At 41.4% G+C, this 13424-nt stretch overlaps 1 protein-coding gene across 1 annotated transcript in view; it reads left to right on the plus strand.

Moving 5' to 3' along the window:
• The window catches only part of LOC128657184 (sialidase-4-like), a 68658-nt gene that overhangs the window by 53456 nt on the left and 1778 nt on the right, over positions 1 to 13424 (plus strand). The window lies entirely within an intron of this gene.

A 13424-nucleotide genomic window follows, 5' to 3' on the forward strand; every position in this document is an offset into this window, starting at 1 on the left:
TTTATTTTAGCTAGGTAGTTATTAAATAGTCAATAACTATTTAATAACTAGTCTACCTAGTTAAAATAAATACAAACTTGCCTGTAAAATAAAAATAAACCCTATGATGGCTAAATGTAACTATTAGTTATATTGTAGCTAACCTTAGTGTTTATTTTATAGGTAGGTATTTAGTTTTAAATAGGAATAATGTAGTTAATGATAGTAATTTTATTTACATTTATTTAAATTAGATTTGTTAGGGGGTGTTAGGGTTAGACTTAGGTTTAGGGGTTAATAAATTTAATATAGTGGCGGCGACATTGGGGACGGCAGATTAGGGGTTAATAAGTGTTATGTAGGTGGCGGTGGTATGGGGGGCAGATTAGGGGTTAATAACATAATGTAGGGGGCAGCAGATTAGGGGTTAATAAATATAATGTAGGTGGCGGCGGTGTAGGGGGGGGAGATTAGGGGTCAATAACATAATGTATGTGGCGGCAGTGTAGGGGGCGGCAGATAAGGGGTTAATGAGTATAATGTAGATGGCGGCATGTAGGGGGGCAGATTAGGGGTTAATAACATAATGTAGGTGGCGGCGGTGTAGGGGGCGGCAGATTAGGGGTTAATAAGTATAATGTAGGTGGCGCTGGGCTCCAGGAGCGGAGGTTTAGGATTTAATAACTTTATTTAGTTTGGCGGAGTCCGGGAGCGGCAGTATAGGGGTAAAAGAGTATAGTATAGTATAGTGGCGGTGTTTAGTAACAGTATACCAATAAAGCTGGTGCGTGGCTTTTTGACAGCTTTTTTGGTAACTTTGGAGAACGTATTCAGGTCCGCGGCAGCGATGTTAGGCAAGCGTATTGGTGCCGGCGAATGCAAGTAAGTTGAAGGGTTGATAAATAGGGGCCATCGTGTCAAAAAAGAAATACATTTATCAGGTAAGCATAAATTTTCTTTTCTTTTTTAAGACACGATGAGTCCACGGATCATCTGATTACTAATGGGATTCAATACCCAAGCTAGAGTACACAGATGATACAGGAGGGACAAGACAGGGAACCTAAACGGAAGGCACCACTGCTTGACTTTTCTCCCAAAAGCAGCCTCAGCCAAGGCAAAAGTGTCAAATTTGTAGAACTTTGAAAAAGTGTAAACAGAGGACCAAGTTGCAGACTTGCAAATCTGTTCCACAGGAGCCTCATTTTTGAACGCCCATGAGGAAGCAACAACCCTCATGAAATGAGCTGTAATTCTCTCTGGCGGCTGCTGTCCAGCAGTCTCATATGCAAACAGTATGATACTCTTCAGCCAAAAAGAAAGAGAAGTAGCCATAGCTTTCTGTCCCTTACGTTTTCCTGAAAAAAACACAAACAAAGAATACTGATGAAAGTCCTTAGTCTCCTGCAGATAAAACTTCAAAGCATGGACCAAGTCCAAATTGTGAAGGAGACGTTCCTTCTAAGAAGAAGGATTAGGACACAAGGACGGAATAACAATCTCCTGATTAATGTTCCGATCAGAAACAACCTTAGGAAGAAATCCTATTTCAGTACGTAAAACTACCTTATCTGAATGGAAAATAAGGTAAGGAGATTCATACTGCAATGCCGAGAGCTCTGACACTCTTCAAGCAGAAGAAATAGAGACCAGAAATAAAACTTTCCAAGATAACAACTTAATATCTAAGGAATGCATAGGCTCAAACGGAGCCCCTTAAAGAACTTTAAGAACTAAATTAAGACTCCATGGAGGAGTAACTGGTTTGAACACAGGCCTGATCCTGACCAAGGCCTGACAAAATGATTGAACATCTGGGACATCTGCCAGACGTTTATGCAACAAAATAGATACAAGCAGAGATTTGACCCTTCAGAGAACTCGTCGATTAACCCTTCTCCAAACCCTCTTGGAGAAAAGACAAAATTCTAGGAATCCTAAATCTACTCCATGAGTAGCACTTGGATTCACACCAATAGAGATATTTATGCCATATCTCATGGTTAATCTTCCTAGTCACAGAAACTAGATTTGGGTGAAGGATGAGCCCTTGAATTAGCAGGTCCTTCCTCAACGGAAGTCTCCAAGGTGGCAGAGATGACATGTCCACCAGATCTGCATACAAAATCCTGCAAGGCCAAGCCGGTGCAATGAGGATCACCGATGCCCTCTCCTGCTTGATTCAAGCAATGACCCGAGGAAGAAGCGCAAACGGAGGAAAAGGGTATGCTAGACTGAAGGTCCAAGGTACTGCCAGAGCATCTATCAGCTCCGCTTGGGGGTCCCTGGACCTCGACCCGTATCTCTGGAGCTTGGCATTCTGTCAAGATGCCATAAGATCTAATTCTGACTGACCCCACTTGAGAATCAGTCTGGAGAACACTTCCGGATAGAGTTCCCACTCCCCCGGATCAAAGGTCTGCCTGCTCAAGAAGTCCGCCTCCCAGTTGTCCATCCCTGGGATGTGGATCGCCGACAGGCAACAAGAATAGGCCTCCGCCCACTGAATTATCCTGGTTACCTCTGTCATCTCTAAGGAACTCCTTGTTCCTCCCTGATGATTGATGTAAGCCATGGAAGTTATGTTGTCCGACTGGAACCTGATAAACTGGGCCGAGGCTAGTTGAGGCCAGGACAGAAGAGCATTGAAGATCGCTCTCAGCTCCAGAATGTTTATAGGAAGAACAGACTCTGACTGAGTCCAGACTCCCTGAGCCTTTAGGGAGCCCCAGACTGCTCCCCATCCCAGAAGAATGGTGTCTGTCACGATCACCCAGGATGGTCTGCGGAAGCAGGTTCCTTGGGAGAGATGATCCAGAGACAACCTCCACTGAAGAGAATCCCTTGTCTCTAGCTCCAGTAGTACTTGAGGTGACAAATTGGTGTAATCTCCGTTTCATTGCCTGAGCATGCTTAACTGCAAAGGTCTTAGATGGAACTGAGCAAATGGGATGATGTCCATTGCCGCCACCATCAGCCCGATTACCTCCATGCACTGAGCCACTGACGGCCGAGGAGTAGACTGAAGGACTCGACAAGTATCGATAGTCTTTGATTTCCTGACTTCTGTCAGAAAAATCTTCATTGATAGGGAATCTATTACAGTTCCCAAGAATGTTACCCTTGTGTTTGGTACTAAGGAACTCTTTCCCAAGTTTACCTTCCACACGTGAGATCGTAGGAAAGATAACACCATGTCCATGTGGGAACTTGCTTGTTGTAAAGATGCCGCCTGGACTAGAATGTCGTCCTGATAGGGCGGCACTGCAATGCCTCGTAACCGAAGCACCGCCAACAGCGATCCCAGAACCTTTGTGAAAATTCTGGGAGCTGTGGCAAGACCGAAAGGAAGAGCCACAAACTGAAAGTGTTTGTCCAAAAAGGCAAACCTTAGGAACTTGTGATGATCCCTGTGAATGGGAACATGCAGGTACGCGTCCTTTAAATCCACTGTTGTCATGAATTGACCCTCTTGGATCAAAGGAAGAATGGAACGGATAGTTTCCATCTTGAAGGACAGCACTCTGAGGAATTTGTTTAGACTCTTGAGATCTAAAATTGGCCTGAAAGTTTCCTCTTTTTTGGGGACCATGAACAGATTGGAATAAAATCCCAGGCCCTGTTCTTGTACTGGAACAGGAACAATCACTCCCAGGTTGGAAAGGTCTTTTACACAGCGTAAAAAAAAACTCTCTTTTTGTCTGGTCTGCAGATAATCTTGAAAGTAGAAATCTGCCTCTGGGAGGAAAAGTTTTGAACTCCAACTGGTATCCCTGAGACACTATTTCTATTGCCCAGGGATCCTGAACATCTCGAACCCAGGCCTGAGCGAAGAAGGAAAGTCTGCCCCCTACCAGATCCGGTCCCGGATTGGGGGCATGCCCATCATGCTAACTTGGATTAAATAGCAGGCTTCTTGGCCTGCCTTCCCTTCCCAAGACTGGTTTGGCTTCCATGCAGGTTTAGATGGTTCCTGCTTAGAGGAGGAAGAGGAAGAATTTCCTTTGAAATTTCAAAAGGAACGAAAATTACTGTCGTCCCTTCTGTTTGTTTCTCTTACCCTGAGGGAGAAAATTACCCTTACCTCCCGTGATATCAGAAATAATTTCCATTAAGCCGGGTCCAAACAAGTTCTTCCCCTTGTAAGGAATAGCCAGAAGTTTAGACTTAGAGGTAACGTCCGCAGACCAAGGTTTTAACCATAAGGCTCTGCGAGCTAGAATAGAAAATCCCGAGATCTTAGCTCCTAGCTTAATAACCTGAAGGGACGCGTCTGTAATAAAGGCATTGGCAAGTTTAAGAGCCTTTATTCTATCCTGGATTTCATCGAAAGAAGTTACAGTCCTGAGAGCCTCAGACAGAGCATCAAACCAATACGCCGCTGCACTGGTGATGGTAGCAATGCATACAGCTGGCTGCCATTGTAGTCCCTGGTGTACATATATCTTTTTGAGCAAACCCTCCAACTTTGTATCCATAGGATCTTTGAAAGGTACAACTATCCTCTATGGGAATAGTAGTTCACTTAGCCAAGGTGTAAAAAGCTCCTTCCACCTTAGGAACAGTTTGTCAAGCCTGTTTGAAAGAGTCCTCTATGGGAAACATCTTCTTAATAATAGGAGAGGGAGAAAAAGGAAAACCCGGTCTCTCCCACTCCTTTGGGATGATTTCCGAAGCCCAATCTGGGACAGGAAATACGTCTGAGGAGGAAGGAACCTCAAAATACTTGTTCAGCTTACTAGACTTTTTAGGGACAACCACCACCGTGGAGTCACCGTCGTCCAGAGTAACTAAAACCTCCCTAAGTAACAGGTGGAGGTGTTCTAGTTTAAATCTAAAAGATAAAACCTCAGAATCAGAGGCATTACAGTTTCAGAATCTGAAATTTCCCCTTCAGATGCCACTGCTGTATCCTCCTCTTCGGGCCTTTGGGAGGGTACCTCCAAAATCGCAACCATAGCGGCAAAAACCTCACTTACTGACTGTCTGATTTTTCTCTTACGACTGCCCTGCAGTATTGGAAAGGCAGACAATGCATCAGAAATTGTAGAAGACATGAGAAAAGCTATGTCTTTTAGGGTAACCCCAGCAGGGGCTAAGGCAGAATTGCAGGGCAATGCTTGTGCGGGCGTTAAAATTTGGGACACTTGGGGAGAAAGCAACAGCATATCTTGAACCTTGTCATTAGACTCTTGGGCAACATCCACCTTTGAAAAATTTTGCTCAGAAAAAATCTTTTCCCTGTATTTTAAAGTCCACTCAATACAGGAGGGACAGAAAGGGATAGGTGGTTCCACATTTGCATCAAAACATAAGGAGCAAGTAACACTTTGCAAGTTTCCATACTGAGTCACAATAGTACAATTATGTAATAAAAAAAACTTTGATTTTATCTAAAAACGTTACTGTCCCTTTAAATTTAAGCGTGCAACTTTTTTACTGCACGGTAACAGAATGTACCCAGCAACGAGTTAAAGAAAAATAATTAGAAACTATGACACCCCTACACCTCAGCAACTCTGCTGAGGTGCCTACCTGCCAACCGGACTTCACTATCCTCCTGAGGAACCGGTTCGATCCGGAACCACTGCCACAACAAACCGGAGCTCAAGTACTAGAACCGCTTGCTTAAAGATATGAAAAACCATGCGGTTCTAGTGAAACGCTCTCCAGCTAGAGGTACAGAGTACTGCGCAGAGACAGGAAGCACGCAAAACATAAGCCCTGCCCATCGTGGGCGTTACTGTTTAACTCTCAACGGGTTTATCTACTAGTGTAAACCTTATAGAAAAATAAACCACCACAGCAAAAAAATAAAAAGCAGCTTAACTCCCAGCCCTAGTGCCTGCAGTGATTGATGTCCAAATACCCTCCAATAAAGAGAGCTTTATGTCCCAAACATGCAAAGCCCCTATCAAATGAGCCTTATATGTTTAATTGAATAAAATGAAGTGCCCATTTGTCTATGAGTTAATGTCCTACACCCCAGAAAACACAAAGTCAGCACTTACCTCTACAATCTGCCCGACAGCAGGGCAGCTCAGCAGGTTTATGAGGGCCTCTACCTCACATAGCCCTGTAGAAAAGGATGCAGCATGAGTAATCTTACTTAAGCCATCTGTGTTAGGGCAGCATCAATGTATGGGAGACACAGTGAGAATTATGTCCCACAAGTTCCCATTGCTTTAAAGCCACCAAAGTCCTCCTGAAGAGACTGATATGGACTACGGCTTACACTCTAGTACAAAGCAGAACACTCTGGCACCACTTTAAAAATAATAAACTCTTGATTGAAGAATCTATTCTAACACCTCACTTTACCTCTTCCTATCACTAAGGTAGGCAAAGAGAATGACTGGGGTGGGAGGGAAGGAATGAGCTATTTAACACCCCCTGTGGTGCTCTTTGCCTCCTCCTGCTGACCAGGAGGTGAGTATCCCATTAGTAATTAGATGATCCGTGGACTCATTGTGTCTTAAAAAAGAAAATCAAATAATGGCAACTCTAAAGAAGCCTTTATCAACCCCTCACCCTAGAAATAGTTCATAATACTGCTCACCCACCTTTACTACAAGCAAACCATGTCAGACGTTCTACTTCACTTCTGCATGCAATACAGATACTCACCTTCCTGCAAGCAACTCCTGTCGGACATTATACTTCACTACTACATGCAATACAGATACTCACCTTCCTGCAAGCAAAACCTGTCAGACATTATACTTCACTACTACAAGCAATACAGATACTCACCTTTCCTGCAAGCAAACCCTGTCAGACATTATACTTCACTACTATAACCAATACAGACACCCAACTTTCCTTCAAGCAAACCCTGTCAGACATTATACTTCACTACTACATGCATTACAGACACCCAACTTTCCTGCAAGCAAACCCTGTCAGACATTATACTTCACTACTACAACCAATACAGACACCTACCTTTCCTGAAAGCAAACTATATATATAATATCAATATAATTTCCAGCCTCCAAAATGATAAAATACCTTTATTTCCTAAATGTTGGGTCCATAGGCATAGTCACGTTTCAGGCCTGCAATATGCCCTTAGTCATGTATCTCTAATCGCATACAGTTTTGTGTCTTTTATACCCTCACCTGTTGCATGTACAATAAAATCAGTCTATGTTATACTGCCATCATGTGGTCAAAAAACAGTATTACATTCACATCCTTTTCTTATTTATTTCACAGACTGTTAACTTAAAATTACAAATAAAAATCCAAATTAAAAATGAAAACCTATATGTATTTAATTAAGAAAGGAGAAAATTGTACAATAGAATAAAATCAGGTTTATTATAGAAATAACGATCAATCAAAGCCTCTATTTAAACCCTTAGGTATTAAAGATTCAACATTTTTTGTATCCAGAATATCTCCCTCATTTGCAACAGATTTTCCCTATCACTTCATCTTCTAGGTCTAATTACTTATTCAAAAACTTGAAACCTCAATTGGCTGATATTGTGACCCATAGAGAGAAAATGAGAGGAAACAGGTGCTTCTTTGACTTTTCTTTTAATATTGTTTCCTGAAAGCAAAGCAACCCCTACCAGACATTATACTTCACTACTACACGCATACAGACACCCAACTTTCCTGCAAGCATACCCTGTCAGGCAGTATACCTCCCTACTTCACGCAATACAGACACCCACCTTTCCTACAAGCAAACTCTGTCAGACGTTATACTTCACTACTACACACAATACAGGCACGCACCTTTCCTGCAAGCAAACTGTCAGATATTATACTTAACTACTACAAGCAATACAGAAACTTACCTTTCCTGCAAGCAAACTTTATCAGACTTTATACTTCACTACTACACACAATACAGGCATTCACCTTTCCTACAAGCAAACAGTCAGATATTATACTTCACTTCTATAAGCAATACAGACATCCACCTTTCCTGCAAGCTAACCCTGTCAGACATTATACTTCACTAGTACATGCAATACAGACACCCACCTTTCCTACAAGCAAACCCTGTCAAACATTATACTTCACTAGTACATGCAATACAGACACCCACCTTTACTACAAGCAAACCCTGTCAGACATTATACTTCAATACTACATGCATTACAGACACCCACCTTTCCTGCAAGCAAACCCTGTCAGATATATACTTCACTACTATAAGCAATACAAACACCCACCTTTCCTGCAAGCAAACCCTTTCAGACATTATACTTCACTACTATATGCAATACAGACACCCACCTTTCCTGCAAGCAAACCTGTATACTTCACTACTATACGCAATACAGATACTCACCTTTCTGCAAGCAAACCCTGTCAGACGTTATACTTCACTACTACATGCAATACAGACACCCACCTTTCCTGCAAGCAAACCCTGTCAGACATTATACTTCACTACTACATGCAATACAGACACCCACCTTTCCTGCAAGGTAATGTCACTTTCCTGCAAGGTAATGTCTATTGCCTGTCTGCTGTCAAGAAATGTGTGAATATGCTTTCCACATTTGTTTGGGCCATTTTACAAACTCTCTTTTTCGTACTCTGTTTCCCTTTCAGATTCCCCTGCTCCCTCCTCTGTCTCCAGCTACTCCTCCCCTTAATAACCTACACATCTTAACATATTTTTTTGGCTGCAAATCTCTGTAAACACTTCCCCCACCCTACTGCTTACTCATTTATATAACCTTGTAATTGAGATCAGGTGCAAGTGTCACTTCACCTGATTGCAAGGCAACTTACACCATAACGTATCACATACCTGCTTTGAATTGCTCCAGTTATCACACATCCTCAAATAAAACAAAACAATTGTTATAGTATGTAATTCTCTCCCCCCTCCTGCTGTAGCTCACTTTGTATACAAGTGCATCTAAACTTCTCAAGGGCAGGGCGCTCCTCTCCTTTTGTTTGCATCTGTCAATGTAAGTGTAGTAATGTACATTGTATAGTCTTACATAATGTCTTTTTGTACGTTTTTTATTATATTGTAGCCTTATGTTGTTATGTAGATCACTTTGTAAAATGTTAGTGCTTTATAAATAAACTATAATAATAATAATCTTCATGTATCGAAATCTATAAAATATTTCTCCTCCTCCTCCTTCTTTTATCTGCATTGATACTTCTGAACACTCTTTGCTTACATACCATTTCTACTCTATTAGTCTTTATGATAATGTTCTGTTCTGCATCATATATAAAGTCCCCTTTTGTGCCATCCCTGCTCATCTTCCTTTATCAGTTGGTCTTACCCAAGACTCCTTGTGCCCCTTCTTTTTTATGTACCCCTCATAAGAGAATCCATTTCAATCATTCGGTTTTCAGTATCACCATGAGGCCAATGAATCATTATCCAATATTTTTTACCCTTGTGACAAACCCAGGCTTCTATCTACTGTCGTCACTAACTGACTTATTGCCATCTCGTTCTAATGTCATACCATTACCTAAAATACATTATTCCCAAAATATATTTAAATATACTCCTCTCCAATAATATCCCCAGCTACACCCATTATCTACCTAAAATATAAATACTATATTTACATGTACTATTGGGCCTGTGATTTGACTTACATCAACACACCTATTTTGTTAGCTTATCTGAACTTAAATTAGTTAGATCCTAAGCACTTTGTGATAATGTATTTTAAAAACTTACGGCTAGATTTAGAGTTTTGTCGGTAAGGACCCGCGTAGCTAACGCCGGCTTTTTTCTGGCCGCACCATAAAAATAGGAGCGTAGAGCATATTTAACGCAGCTTCAACTCTCGATGCCAGCCTCAAAAACGTGCTCGTGCACGATTCCCCCATAGGAAACAATGGAGCTGTTTGAGCTGAAAAAAAAACCTAACACCTGCAAAAAAGCCGCGTTCAGCTCCGAGTCCTAACGCAGCCCCATTGTTTGCTATGTGGAAACACTTCCTACGTCTGCACCTAACACTCTAACATGTACCCCGAGTCTAAACACCCCTAACCTTACACTTATTAACCCCTATTCTGCCGCCCCCGCTATCGCTGACCCCTGCATATTATTATTAACCCCTAATCTGCCGCTCCGTAAACCGCCGCTACTTACATTATCCCTATGTACCCCTAATCTGCTGCCCTAACATCGCCGACCCCTATATTATATTTATTAACCCCTAATTTGCCCCCACGTCGCCTCCACCTGCCTACACTTATTAACCCCTAATCTGCCGACCGGACCGCACCGCTATTATTATAAAGTTATTAACCCCTAATCCGCCTCACTAACCCTATAATAAATATTGTTCCGATCAGCCAATAGAATGCGAGTTCAATCTGATTGGCTGATCGGATCAGCCAATCGGATTGAACTTGATTCTGATTGGCTGACTCCATCAGCCAATCAGAATATTCCTACCTTAATTCCGATTGGCTGATAGAATCCTATCAGCCAATCGGAATTCGAGGGACGCCATCTTGGATGACGTCATTTAAAGGAACCGTCATTCGTCGTTCAGTCGTCGGCCAGGATGGATGTTCCGCGTCGGAGATCTTCAGGATGCTGCCGCTCCGCTCCGGATGGATGCCGCTTGGATGAAGACTTCAATCGGATGGAAAACCTCTTCTGCCCTGCTTGGATGAAGACTTCAGCCGGATCATGGACCTCTTCAGCCCCCCGCTTGGGCTTGGATCAGGACATCGGAGGAGCTCTTCTGGACAGATCGGTGAACCCGGTGAGGTGAAGACAAGGTAGGAAGATCTTCAGGGGCTTAGTGTTAGGTTTATTTAAGGGGGGTTTGGGTTAGATTAGGGGTATGTGGGTGGTGGGTTGTAATGTTGGGGGGTTCTTGGGTATTGTATGTTTTTTTTTACAGGCAAAAGAGCTGAACTTCTTGGGGCATGCCCCGCAAAGGGCCCTGTTCAGGGCTGGTAAGGTAAAAGAGCTTTGAACTTTAGTAAGTTAGAATAGGGTAGGGCATTTTTTTATTTGGGGGGGCTTTGTTATTTTATTAGGGGGCTTAGAGTAGGTGTAATTAGTTTAAAATTGTTGTAATATTTTTCTTATGTTTGTAAATATTTTTTTATTTTTTGTAACTTAGTTCTTTTTTATTTTTTGTACTTTAGCTAGTTTATTTAATTGTATTTATTTGTAGGAATTGTATTTAATTAATTTATTGATAGTGTAGTGTTAGGTTAATTGTAGGTAGTTTATTTAATTAATTTATTGATAGTGTAGTGTTAGGTTTAATTGTAACTTAGGTTAGGATTTATTTTACAGGTAATTTTGTAATTATTTTAACTATTTTAGCTATTAAATAGTTCTTAACTATTTAATAGCTATTGTACCTGGTTAAAATAAATACAAAGTTACCTGTAAAATAAATATAAATCCTAAAATAGCTATAATATAATTATAATTTATATTGTAGCTATATTAGGATTTATTTTACAGGTAAGTATTTAGCTTTAAATAGGAATAATTTATTTAATAAGAGTTAATTAATTTCGTTATATTTAAATTATATTTAACTTAGGGGGGTGTTAGTGTTAGGGTTAGACTTAGCTTTAGGGGTTAATACATTTATTAGAATAGCGGTGAGCTCCAGTCGGCAGATTAGGGGTTAATGTTTGAAGTTAGGTGTCGGGGATGTTAGGGAGGGCAGATTAGGGGTTAATACTATTTATTATAGGGTTAGTGAGGCGGATTAGGGGTTAATAACGTTATAATAATAGCGGTGCGGTCCGGTCGGCAGATTAGGGGTTAATAGGTGTAGGTAGCTGGCGGCGACGTTGTGGGGGGCAGGTTAGGGGTTAATAAATATAATACAGGGGTCGGCGGTGTAAGGGGCAGCAGATTAAGGGTACATAAGTATAACGTAGGTGGCGGCGCTTTGCGGTCGGCAGATTAGGGGTTAATAGGTGTAGGCAGCTGGCGGCGACGTTGTGGGGGGCAGGTTAGGGGTTAATAAATATAATACAGGGGTCGGCGGTGTTAGGGGCAGCAGATTAGGGGTACATAAGGATAACGTAGGTGGCGGTCGGCAGATTAGGGGTTAAAAAAATTTAATCGAGTGGCGGCGATGTGGGGGGACCTCGGTTTAGGGGTACATAGGTAGTTTATGGGTGTTAGTGTACTTTAGAGTACAGTAGTTAAGAGCTTTATAAACCGGCGTTAGCACAGAAAGCTCTTAACTACTGACTTTTTTCCTGCGGCTGGAGTTTTGTCGTTAGATGTCTAACGCTCACTTCAGCCACGACTCTAAATACCGGAGTTAGAAAGATCCCATTGAAAAGATAGGATACGCAATTGACGTAAGGGGATCTGCGGTATGGAAAAGTCGCGGCTGAAAAGTGAGCGTTAGACCCTTTTTTGAGTGACTCCAAATACCGGAGGTAGCCTAAAACCAGCGTTAGGAGCCTCTAACGCTGGTTTTCACGGCTAACGCCAAACTCTAAATCTAGGCCTTAATATTTTATTTTTTAACAAAGAGATGGTCATGTATAAAACACACCCAGGGGCTAATCAAAGAGTGCACTTAAAGGGACACTGAACCCAAATGTATTATTTTGTGATTCAGATAGAGCATGCAATTTTAAGCAACTTTCTAATTTACTCCTTTTATCACATTTTCTTCATTCTCTTGGTATGTTTATTTGAAAAGCAAGAATGTCAGTTTAGATGCTGGCCCATTTTTGGTGAACAACCTGGGTTGTCCTTTCTGATTGGGCAGCACCAATAAACAAGTGGTATCTATGGTTCTGAACCCAAAAATTGCTGGCTCCATAGCTTAGATGCCTTCTTTTTCAAATAAAGATAGAAAGAGAACGAAGAAAACTTGATAATAGGAGTAAATTAGAAAGTTGCTTAAAATTGCATGCTCTATGTGAATCAGGAAAGAAAAATCGGTAAGTCGTTGTGCATGAGCTAAACTGACACTCAAGCAAGTATATGGTGCACCCAGCCCTACTGGTGTGCTGATCCCTGAGTTAAAGGGACACTGAACCCAATTTTTTTCTTTTGTGATTCAGATAGAGCATGTCATGTTAAGCAACTTTCTAATTTACTCGTATTATCAATCTTTCTTTGTTCTCTTGCTATCTTTATTTTAAAAGCAAAGGCTTAGGAATGTATACAATTGTCCTTTTGTCTGACAGGGTTTCTAAAATACCTACTGACTTACCCTTTCTCATCTCCCTTTTTCCTCTTTATAATTTTATTTCTATTCTTTTTGATTTTTACTGTCTTTCTTTCACTTTCCCCTCAAGTAAGTAAACTGAAATATCACCCCCATATGGCCTGATTACAAGTGGAGCAAAAAATGTTAGCACTATGGTGTACTAATATTGCTATAGTGCAATACATAGCACTTCAATTTTTATTCTAGTCACACCAGAGTTGGAGTGAGCTACATTCCATTTAATGGTGCGATCGGGCCGGCTGTGACTAGATAGCG

This window comes from Bombina bombina, chromosome 4 (assembly GCF_027579735.1).
Source record: "Bombina bombina isolate aBomBom1 chromosome 4, aBomBom1.pri, whole genome shotgun sequence".
NCBI classification, from domain to species: domain Eukaryota; kingdom Metazoa; phylum Chordata; class Amphibia; order Anura; family Bombinatoridae; genus Bombina; species Bombina bombina.